The 12,243-nt window shown below is 43.6% G+C and overlaps 1 long non-coding RNA gene across 1 annotated transcript; it reads right to left on the bottom strand.

The window, feature by feature from the left end:
* Window positions 1-1,883: 1,883 nt before the first annotated feature.
* LOC127610173 (uncharacterized) lies at window positions 1,884-6,239 on the bottom strand. Its single transcript, XR_007964762.1, has 3 exons — window positions 5,479-6,239; window positions 2,795-2,919; window positions 1,884-2,289 (listed from the first exon to the last, which is right to left on the bottom strand). It is a non-coding gene; the product is annotated as an uncharacterized LOC127610173 (long non-coding RNA).
* Between the last annotated feature and the right edge of the window lie 6,004 nt (window positions 6,240-12,243).

Raw genomic sequence — 12,243 nt, 5'->3', positions numbered from 1 at the left:
TATTGTGCAGAACACAATTCTCCAGAGTTAGTGGTGAATATTTTTTTTAGGTAATCTGGAGTTAAAAAAGGAGACTTTGAACCAGAGCATGGTGTTGTGGTTGTGGGTACTCAAATGCAAGAAAGCAACGTTATGTTACACCACATGAAACAAAACCCGACACATTTTTAGCACTTTGAGCAACATCGTAAACTGTGAGAGGTCCTGTCTGGAGCCAAACATGATGTATAAGAATCCGTTGCACTGTTGCATTCCAGCCACACACACACACACACACACACACACACACACTCACACACACACCTCTGTTCATGTGGTAGTAGGCATACCCCCCGCTCCCCCTTCCCATGCATTTCAAGTGCCCTCCTAAAAACTTCGGACAGGAGACTGATCTGGTTGCCTTGGCCCTCGTGAACGCCTCACCCTCTTCCCCCATGTTTTGTCCAAACACCTTTTCGGATAAAATCGTGTTAATGAAAAAAGAAATATTGGTCGAGCCATAATTACTGGGTCACGCATCGGGCTCTAATGCTGTGCTGAGGTTGCCAATAACTCCACTCAATTGTGGCGGTATTATGTATACAGTATTTTGTATACAATCCCTCCAGCAAAGTATTCCAAATCTGTATAAACAGAGGCCGTGTCAAAATCCCAGCCTTTTTGAATGTTAATGAAAGGGAGGTGTTAGGGTGTCGGAAATCTGTCCAATAATGATAACAGTACAACTCCTGTTTACACTGAGCACGCTTCAGCTCCCAAAACCCAAAGTGCAGCCTCATTTACGTGCTAATGTGGGGAGGCAGATAAAGGACGGAGGAGCGATCACATGCACTGTCAGAGAGTCACCCTTTGAACCATCCCTCATGCCAGTGAAGAGGGGGGAAATTAAAGAGCCTCAGCCGCTTTACCACCTTTCAAATACAACTCACACTTCACGTTTCTGACAGAGAGAAAAATAGCTGTGTGAGTTTAGACATACACACACACACACGTTTACCACGGTGTGTATACTGAGATTTTCCCTGACAATTCCTCCACATGATTGTTGTAGGAGGCAGCAGAATTAAACGTTGATGTAATGTACATGACAGGGCTAAACATGGCTCCGCTTTGGAAAAGGCATTAAATAGACTCTGCTCGAATAACTGCTTTTTTTTTTTTTTTTGGTGCCATGCAGCCAAAGCGCCACCCGATTGACTTGACACCGCTTACTTAGCGCAGACAGAAACGTAGCAAGACGAAGATCAACCTTGTGTCACGTGTCTTTGAGTCGCGCCATACTCATCAGCAGCTGTTTCCAGCAAATAAGCTTTTATGAACCAACTGCAGTGCTACCTGCCAGCCAGACGCCTTGAGGAGCTGGCTGTTGGAAAAGCTTCACTCGAGTATGTGGAGGCCAAAAAAACAGTGGAAAGGAGAGCGAGCGTTACACTTCTGTTTGACTGCCGAAAGGGTGACGTTGCTGCGTCTGCTCTACAGCATGAGTAAATAAATATACAATAAACATTTGCTAACCTATTCCTGACGGGAAAATATGATGTCACAGCAGGCTGAAACCAACTTTGGACAGAAAGAAAAAATCAATCTACGGTGATTTCACCATTTTGCTTTCGACTGTAAAAAGAAAGGTCAGAGTCAAAACTATGAATGGAATTTGCAATGTCATCGACAGACAAATTAACGTGAATTAATATTAGCAGAGCTGATTGCTACCTATACCCGGGAGGAAAAGATGTTGTAAGGACCAATGCGAAAACAGATATTCAGGGGAGAGCTCCTGTCTGGTATTATTTTTACTTTATTCTGCGAGAGGTTCCAGTGATGTGACTTTTGTCCCCAAAGAGTCATGAACACACACACACGCACACGCACTACATAGACACTTGCAGTGTTAATCTTTCATCCAGTGACCTTTATATAAACATCTTTTCATTTCTTGAGGTCAGACAAATAAAATATTAATACCTTGATTTCAAAACACTATTACAAGAAAAATTGGCGCTTTTTAAACCCTCCACTGTACATGGTTCCACTTGAGCAACCCCATTACAGAGCGTTCCGAAGTGGCTAAAACAAATGAACTACTTGCCAACGCAATATGACCCCGATCTGGTCAAGAAGAAGACTGATGGGGCATGTACGTGATCCCAGCGACAAGGCTTTTAGGAGGAGTGATTCTTTTGAAACATGGACATCCTCATGCAGCCTTTAAAGGTGCGCTGAGGTCTTGGACAAATAGGCTTGACTGGTCTCTGTCACACCGCACCCCGCCTTCCTGACACAGCCAGCCTGTTAATGACAGAAGCCCGCAAGGACATATTAGTGGTGCCGCATTAACTGTTCCCACATGCCGCTGAAATTTTGAAGTAATACACCTGTAATTCTTCCGTCGTTTGTTAATATTTTACACGCGAGTTTAGGGTCCACCTTTGCGAGCGGTCACAGTTTGATACTTCGGATTTTGTTCACACCTGCTTACACTTTTACAATGACCGCTTTAACTTTAACCGTTTTGAGGAGGTTGTGTAATGCGGCCACAAAATCTGTAATATTGCCCACATAAAAGCGCACAGTCATACTCAGAGGCCATTCCGCCATGTCATAATTTCCCTCTGTCTGATTTGGTTCATGGAGGAACAATACTTTCAAGTCGGTGACGGATGTAGAACGTTTATTGCACAGAACATTTCAGTCAACTGTGCACGTTGCAGCCTTAATGCAGTATTGTATGTTGAAAGGGAAGTGGATACCGGCGGCAGATACATTATTTCCAGAATGAAGAGACAGAACATACTGTATGTATAACTTCAACATCTTCAAAATTACATCCTGGAAATCCCTTAAATGGAGAAATTGTACAGTGTGGAATCAGGTTTTTGCTTTCATATTAACCATCCGGAGCTGTCTATCTTCTTCTTCCTAGTGGATGTTGTAAAATGAAATACATTATTAACAATGCTGTATTGAAATATAGACATTAGTCACAATACATTTGGGATATTTGGCTTTGAAATTGGTGACATTTCTGGATGAACCTAAAAGCACTTCTCTAAACTTTTGAATGCATGTCTAACTGTTCAAAATTTCAGTTGTCTTTGCACAATTTTGGCAAGACAAGGCCAAGCTAAAGACTTAAAAACAAAGAACAGGAATACAAAAATAGCTAGTTTTGACAACAGCGGCTCAGTGTTTATAGACAGTGCAAGTGCACTTAAGTGTAAAAACTGGCTCATCTTGATTTTTGGGGTTGTGCAAGCCTCGTTTTGCCTGTTTGGTTATTTAGTTCTTATGTCTTCATCATGCTGGGCGTTACGACATACTGGGGATGGTTCCTCTCACATGCCCGGTGCAACTGACAATTTGGTGTCTGAAAGAAACAAAATTTCACACCTGCTGGAACCACGCCTAAGTGTTGGCACAAGGAGCCAAATGCAAATTTGGTGAATTTGATGAAGCTGCAGACAGACAGATTCTAAACTCAATGGAAATGTGTGTGGTGGATGTCATCATATTCATTCATTCATTCATCTTCCGAGCCGCTTGATCCTCACTAGGGTTGCGGGGGGTGCTGGAGCCTATCCCAGCTGTCTTCGGGCAGTAGGCGGGGGACACCCTGAATCGGTTGCCAGCCAATCGCAGGGCACACAGAAACGAACAACCATTCACACTCACAACTAGGGACAATTTAGAGTGTTCAATCAGCCTGCCACGCATGTTTTTGGAATATGGGAGGAAACCGGAGCACCCGGAGAAAACCCACGCAGGCCCGGGGAGAACATGCAAACTCCACACAGGGAGGCCGGAGCTGGAATCGAACCCGGTACCTCTGCACTGTGAAGCCGACGTGCTAACCATTGGACTACCGGGCCGTCCTGATGTCATCATATGTCATTCATAAATACAATAGCAGTGTGCATTCAGCCCACTCAATCACTGTAGAAATAAATTCATTGGACAGTTGATTTGTTTTTAAATGACCCTCTCCTGGCCATGGCACAAATACTGCATGGGGGGGGGGGGGGGGCGTTGTTAGGATTTGGGGGTCACACATGAATACGTACTATCATGGTGTAAGGTAGCTCTGACTTCCCAGTGGGAAGTGATCGCCCTGTCCAACTTAACATCGTCTGCAAGTTAAGATCTTGAATTTCCTGATAAATGTAATTGGTTTGCCTTGAATTCCTGCACGGACATCAGTTTCTGCTTTTATCATGTCAAGGACTGACCTCGTGTGCACTGATTTTGAAAAGAATGAGAGAAGCCGCTTTGATTGGCCGAGAAGCAAGATGCCTGTGTTCACGCCCACAGCAGCGCAAATTGCGCGTTACCAATGTTGCTTAACTGCATGCATCTACGAACATACCAACATCTTGCGTGGTCTAAATATGTGAAGGGGCAGCTGAGACCAAGTTTTTCTGTTTACAGAAATATGGACAGTAACATTTGACATCTCTTGTGTTAGCAAGAAACCTTAAAGCTTCTATTTGGGGCTCATCAAAGGCACTTCAAATGGTGGTAGGTTGCGCTGCCTCCCATTATAAATAATTTGATTGTGATTGGTTATTTCCAAGCGATCATATCCCCAGCTACAGTATAGGAAGGTGTCTACAATGCAACCACATTACTGTATAGCAGTTCTTTTGTTTATTTTTTTATTTCCCCTTTAGAAAATATTTCATTTTTTTCAAAGAAGTTGTACAGGTTTTATGTCATATTACGAGCGGAAAAGGTTTTTAAGTGACTTATCTTGGTCTCATTATTTTATCTCCCCAAAATCTGACATTTGAACAGAGCAGCGTGTAGACTTATGATATCCAAAGCATGGAAAACAGGCAAACTTGTTATGGCCCAGTGACTGAAGGTTCAGACAGGGGACAAGAAAGATTGTACAAGAATTGCTTTTAGTGGTGGATCGGCATTGTAGGAATTTTTTAATTTCCTGTTCCTGAATAATTCTGCTCTAGTTAGGTTCCTGGACACGATCCTGCCCTGTACCTCCTCTGATCATCTCAATCCATCGGACAGATGCGGGGAAACATGCTATAATCCGTTATCGCTGCTCAATGACATGGTGGCCCTGTGCCGGGCCTAAATGGTATAATACTGGGCGTAGCTTACTCAGAGGCAGCTGGACTTCAGGATGTGATGTCATAGTCTGGGGCACCCCCGCCCCCCGTCCCTCACACCACCCACCCCGTCATGCGCACACCTGCCAAAGAAGTGACTAGTCAATCCTTCAGGCACTTTATGAGCTCCTGGTGATAAATGGGAATGATTAGGCCGTTTTTACTGTGCAAATAAAGAAAGCAGTCAAATAAGAAGCAGAACGAAGTGCGTGGTAAGTGCTTTACAGTGGGGGCGTTGACTTCCAGGCCTGCAGGGCTGTGGAGCTGGAGGTATTCCCTCTTTAACCCCCAACCTGCCACCCTCTCCAGTGCACGCCCATCATGGCCATTCAGGGTCAAATAAATCACCTACCACGACAGGTGATGACCTGTTGTTTATTCGTAAACGTCTGAAGGAAGGTAGTGGAGGGGTGAAAGCACCAGTCTTAAGGTAGATTTTGCAGTCCCTCAGGGAGGCTTCTGTGCAAGCCTGGAGAATGAGCACCACTAAACGGCAGTTAGTGGCACCTAGAATGAATCGTGAAAGAACGACGACGACTAAATTAGTATTTTTTGAAGGAAACATATCTTTGTTCTTATCTGACATTCTCAAACATAGAGTGGAAACTCTAAATTCTGTCAGATCAGAATGAATTTTGAGGACTAGTACATTTCCAAAGTTACACCCAAAATATTTCGAACCATCGCCATAGGTGTGTATGCTCTCTGTGTCTTTATTATGACATTTATCCCTCATGAAGGGACAGCCAAAAATTGTTCAAACAACATACAAAGAGAGGAACAATTTGCACTGGAAGTGATATGAAGTGAACCGACTCACATTCACATCAGTAAGAACCAAATCATACTATATGGATCATCACTTGGAATTTGAGGTCGTTTTGTGCTTCTTAGGTTAATTGAAGACTCCAAATTGCCCATACGTGGGAATTTTTGAATGGTTGGTTGTCTGCCCAGTATGTACCCAGCGACTGGAGGGCAAACAGTCCAGGATGTACGCAGCATCTGGGGTAAGCTCCTGTGACCTGGTGATGCTAATCATGCCAAGCACTATAAAAATGGATGGATGGATTAACATGGCGGCCCGGCGGTCCAGTGGTTAGCGCGTCGACCTCACAGGTGTGAGGGTGAGCGCGGATGGTTGTTCGTCTATGTGTGCCCTGCGATTGGCTGGCAACCGGTTCAGGGTGTCCCCCGCCTACTGCCCAAAGACAGCTGGGATAGGCTCCAGCACCTCAAGCGGCTCAGAAAACGGATGGATGGATTAACATTGCTTAACTTCTCTTCACACTTGTAAGGGTTCAGCTTGGCAATACGAAACGGTTCCTTTCTTGCACCGGAACATTTATAATGGGAAAAAAATCTCTTCTCAATGTGGACAAAACAGATGTTGATCAATAAACCGGAATATATTTTGTTCAACCTTTCGCTGTTCGATCACGGATGAGTTCATCAATTGCAGCGTTGCATGAATGAAACAATTCCAAGTTGATTGCCAAGACTGGCCTTTGGGGGAGCTAAAGAAAGTCTGACATTCATCACATTGATATGTTACACAACATTATTGTCTGACTGCTGTCTCTGAAACTATGTGAGCCTGACAGATTCCAAAGCAGCCGAGGCCTTCGCACAACACAATCACCTCGTCACAATCCAACAATTACTCGCGCCTTCTCCCAAAGCTAAGTCAACCCTAACGTTTTGGAATTAAAATAATGATTGTCTAAACATTTAGACATTGGATTTCTGTGTACACACACACGTTTGCCTCGGCGATGTGTTGTCACGAGGCTGGCAAAACAACATTAGCCTGAAAGAACCGTGCAAAATATATCAATATCAATCGATGTCATCTGCCCATGTAATGTAAAGCTGAGATTGAGCTCCATCAATTAGGATTTGCAGTGGAGCAGAAAATAGCCCGAGGTGGAGGAATGTACAAGGAACACAAAAAAAAAAAGAAACTTTTCACATGCACACATTTGAATGTTCAAATCATATTAAATGTTTGTCACGGTTTCCAGAAACAATAATCCACCATTACTTTTGTCCGATCTTTCAGATTGTGACTGCAGTGTCGTCCAAACCTTACAAACTCAACTAGGGGATGACAGTCTTAATCATAAATCCTTATCGGAAATATTTCATAATTCTATGTCTTCCTTGGTGTGGTGAAAGACACAATAATAGTTGCTTTCTCCCATTACAGGCCAAGGTGTTGCAATATCTTGTGTTTCCTCCTCAAGGTGCTACACGTCCTATGCTCAGTCAACAGGATTTGAAGCGACTTGACTCAACAAGCACTCACACCACGTTAACACTTTGTTGCTTCTGGTAGCGCTGGCACCAAGACAAAACTCGCTTGAGTCCACAGTTTCAATTTTAAACCTACATTTTGGGAGAGAAATTGTGCCTCTAAAATTGGAAATTCAGGCCATCATTACGGATGACATTATCGGATTTTTATATTTATTCCAGATTCCAAATGCCCAGCCTCAACAAAGGGTGTTTAAGTGGAAGAATATTTGGAAACTTATCGAACATAAATCGAAGCAACACTCAGAGCAGGAAGTAACAAAAAGAATGGAAAGAGTTGGAACAGAGTTGTTCTTTTTCCACGATTTGTTACGGGAAAAAAATGGAGGAAGCGTCGTCTCCTGCAGCGGACTGGGGCGGACTTCCTCATGACGCTGTCGTTTGTGTTGTTAAAGGTCAAATACTTAACTCGCCACATTGCCGTTGGTAGTTAGTGAGGCAGAAAGTCACTTTCGACAGAAAGAATGTGAGTAATTGTTTCCCTTTCTCTCAGACTGTACAGGGACAAAGCAGACAGAAGTTGGAAAACTTGCGGAGAGAAGTCCATCGTGATTTGTGGGCTGCGATTGAGGCCGCCGCTCATCTCGCAGGCGTCCTAATCTGCCGCTGGAATCTCTTTACTGTCACATCAGTGAAACCTGTAAAGTTGATATTTTCGCAGGCTATAATTTGGAGTGAATATTATCAGCGCGGGTATCAGCGCGTCAGCCTACACGAAATGATGAATCCGTTAAAATGACTCATTACCTGCTCAAATCCGTTTTATCACCTTGATCTGCCTTCACAAGCGGCATCCGAACAGAAAACTTCCTCTCAGGTCATTGCTGCTGACAGCTCAAATCATGTCACTTATTGAGCAAGAGGTTGAGTGGTAAAGCTTGACAAGCAGGCGTAATAAACCCGGCAGTTTAGTTGTCACCCATGGGTGCTGCCTCGGGGAACCGAGTCCTTGCAAGCATCTTTGGATTCCTGGGCCAGAATGTAACTCTTTGTTCTGCAGAAATTAGAAATATTTTCATGCTTGACGTGTTCGTGTAATAGCGGGGTAATGAGTCTCAAAGTGCTGTGGCCGTTCCAAATACCTTTTGCTATATCCTTTTCTTTGGTTCAAAGACGCAATCCGCATGCAGGTGTAGCAGCTGACACTGTCTCACTTCCTGACGTGAGATTTATGTCAGCGGTGAGCCACGACGCGCTGAAAACATAAATGTTACTCATTAAACATTTATACAACCAGTTTTTTTTCCCCGGATTCGTCAAGACATGCGCCGACATAACACTATGTTGAAATTTGGAGGAAAAGAAACGACTGTCATGAGGCAATAATTCATTACATCAAGTCGTGTCATTCATTTTACTCAGTGTGACTCAGTGTGTGTGGATGATTGATTGATTCACTCGTGAAGAATTACATACGTGTGTCAGAAAGGCTTTGTTCCAAAAATTTCAGCATACAAACTCATCTTTTTTTGTTGTTGTTTTATCTAGCCTATTTAATGGAGGCGGGCTACATTCTACAATGCTAAGTGCTGTTAATCCAGGCCTGAGGCCTCAGACAACAGAAATACAAATTTGCTGCTGCCTTAATTACTGGATTTCAAAAACAAACAATAAACCTGCTTTTGATAGAGATGCTGCTGGAGAGCAAACGACCTCTGGGCTTATTGCCATATTATGATGTCTTAGCAAGATTAGTTAAAAAAAAAAAAGGCACATGTGATGTGAAAGTGGCTCAACGTTGAGGTTGACGACATTCCAATGTGAGTGAATATTAGTTGACACGATTCATTTTGGATTTTGGCAGAAAGGAGAACAGTATAAGGGCCGCACTAAGAATGTAAATACGGGAGCAAAAAAAGGCACGATAAAACTTGAATAAACTTGCGTTATTAAGCGCAGAGACCGTTCGAGATCTTGTAAAGTTACATAGGTAAACTGTAATGTATTGTCTAAAATCACCGATGCTAGACGTAGCGGCACCCTGCAAACGTTTGTGTACGACAAATGGTTTCTTTGTTTGTTCAATTATCGAAACGGAATTATTTTGGACCAATATTTTATTTGACCTGAGGAAGACACGGCAGAAACGGCGTCTTCTGCTCTTACACGGCTCCGTTTATAATTGTGTCATAAAGTTGATTTGTTTTTCTTTTCTGCTATTGTGGGGAAAAGCCGCCTTGATGCCAACATTTAGTGTTCCCCGTTTATCAAAGCGGTATGAGTTGGGTAAGAGATAAATACGGAGATAAAGGCGTGTCTGTTTTTTTACGCTTGAGTGATACCTCTTCCTGGACAAAGATGCTCTGTTCTCTCCTGACCACCCGAGTACCGCAGGTCCGCTTTTGATTCTATTTTATGAGTCCTAATTGTGACTGACCCGGCCGGCCGCTGGCTTTATTTCATTCCGGGAAGAGGGCTTTGCTCCTTGCGCCTGATTGGAGCATCTCAACGCGTTGACCTCCGCCTTCACGGGACGGTGAGGGACAGGTCTCAAGTTCACGCTCCCCCTTGGGTGGTACGACTCTCAGTTTACCTCCACCTGTCCGCCGGGGTGAGCTTCACCCGTCACCTCTCGCCCTCCGGCTTCACTCGGAGGAGACTTAACAGAAGCGGCTCAGTTCCGTTTACGGGTCCTGAACAAGCCTTTGGCTTTGTTTACCGACACTGCTTTCGAGCGCTATCACATTATGCAGGACAATACGGCTTGATGACATTGCCTTAAATGAGCGCATGCCTAATAGGAATATTCATAATCATCCCAGAGCAGGGCAACACTAAATACTTTTGCGCATTGCACTCAAGCGGCTGCTCTTCTTGTTTACGCAGTAACATAAGAATGTGAGTTTAACCCTTTATTCAACTACAAATTCCCCGTTGTTTGCATAACCTCCCGGTGACTCGCAAGTCACATTTGTTCTGTAGGTCTCAGTACAGCGGAAAATGGCCGCCGCTTGACCAGGTCCTCTTTGATGCAATAATGAAAACAAATGGCTGTAACACAATCATAGATGGAGGAGCGCTGCGGTTTCAAAGCTGCCGTTGCAGTGAGTTGACGTGCGAGCAGGAAAACACCAAGCTGTGTTTGTCATCACTCTCGACATTGTCTCTCACACAAATTATTTCCTCAAGCTCTCTTTAGAGTATTTTGTCATCTTAGGGCACAATTAATCACAGGAAGTGCAGTTCCATATGTCTCTGCAGAGTGACTTTAACTGACCCCAGTTAAAGTCAGACTACAGATTAGTCAAATAATTTTCCGGTTTCTACTTCAAGGTAAAGATATTATAGAAATGTAGTTTTTTGCATGCTTTAAAAAAAACTGTTTGGTCTGCAGAGAAAGTGGCACCCGTTTTCTATACCGTTTGTCTGGCTCAGGGTCGAAGGTTATCTGCCTGCTTCTGAAAATGTATTTTGCCACACCATTTTGAACTTTGCTGATTGTAACAGCACAATTAATCAAATTTTCATAAAGCCTCCCCTTTGAAGCCGCTATGTCTGAAAGCCAAAGAGTAAGCAGAGCTGCACTCAGATGACTTTTTCTCTACAGTGAACGTCTACGAGAGAAAAAGGCAAAATGCCTGAAAAATCTAAAATATGCGTTATTATTTGGATATTTTCAGAGATTCAAGGGGGCGGGGGGCGGGGGGGGGGGGTTGCATGTGAATTTTGATAATGATTGGTCGTAGTTTTCTCAATTTTTTTCGCTGTTGAGGGGGCGTATGGGATCGGGAAGCGGGCGGCACTGGAGAGCGACCCGTGTCAGCACCTCGCCTTGGTTCTTTTGTCCACTCTTGTTGTGGCACCCTGGTACAGACCAGCTATCTACCATTGTCAAACTGTTGCATTTCCTCAAATTAGCGAAACTTTTTCTACCCTGCCAAAATTGTGCTGTTTACATTTGTCACAGTGCATTATGAGATGTGTGACATCAATGTCAAGAGCTCTCAACGTTTGTTACAACGGCATATAAGCACATTTCGGAAAGACAGGAAATAAATAGTGTGGGTAAAATGTTTTACTTCTTGATCGATGACTTTTTGAACAAATGCATGCCACTGACACGTTACTGGGACACCTGTGACCTTTTCAATTCCAATCCTCACCTAAGTGGTGTGGTAATAAAAGAGAACAACAACCAAAACAATACAACTTCTATAATTTGGGCTCAGTGTAGCGCACACAAAAATAACAGAACATTTGAAGTTTTCTCCAATCCGAACTTACACCTTTGGTTGGATTGTCTCGAGAACAAATGCCATTTGTAGTGCTCTAAATATGGTTATTAGGAGACATCACAACATATCACTGGTCAACTGGAATCGAAAAACATTTTGCTCTTGAGATAGATGGCAAGTTGTTTTCTACAAGCTCACCTGTTGTTCTCTTAAGGAAATCAATGAGTCTCTCCGGGTGGATAATAACATTCCCGCCGGAGAAGAGACGCTTAATTCACTCTTATCATTTTAGGTTGTCTGGCTTCCAGTCAAGCTGGGGTCCAAGAGGTGAAATGAGTTTGGTAGCCTCAAACTGCAGGCAGGACAAGAGAGCGTACATCATAGCACAGTTTGCGGAAGAAAGAGAGAGAAAATTGTCCGCACAAGCGGGAAAGATAGAGTTTCATCAGCACGCCGCTGAAAACGCACGTCTTTGGCAGACCTCAAACACTTAATCGGCAATCATTTTTCAATGAGCCCCAGAGGAGCATATTTTAGTGCTCCACCAAACAGTCTGCTGCTTTGTGTGCTCTAATCCCTCACGGTTATGCATCATGGGGAGCCAGCCAGGGTTGGTTTTCCACACG

This window comes from Hippocampus zosterae, chromosome 11 (assembly GCF_025434085.1).
Source record: "Hippocampus zosterae strain Florida chromosome 11, ASM2543408v3, whole genome shotgun sequence".
Lineage (NCBI taxonomy): Eukaryota > Metazoa > Chordata > Actinopteri > Syngnathiformes > Syngnathidae > Hippocampus > Hippocampus zosterae.
Note: the sequence above shows the minus strand (reverse complement) of the source record. Positions and strands in the feature narration are given on the sequence as shown.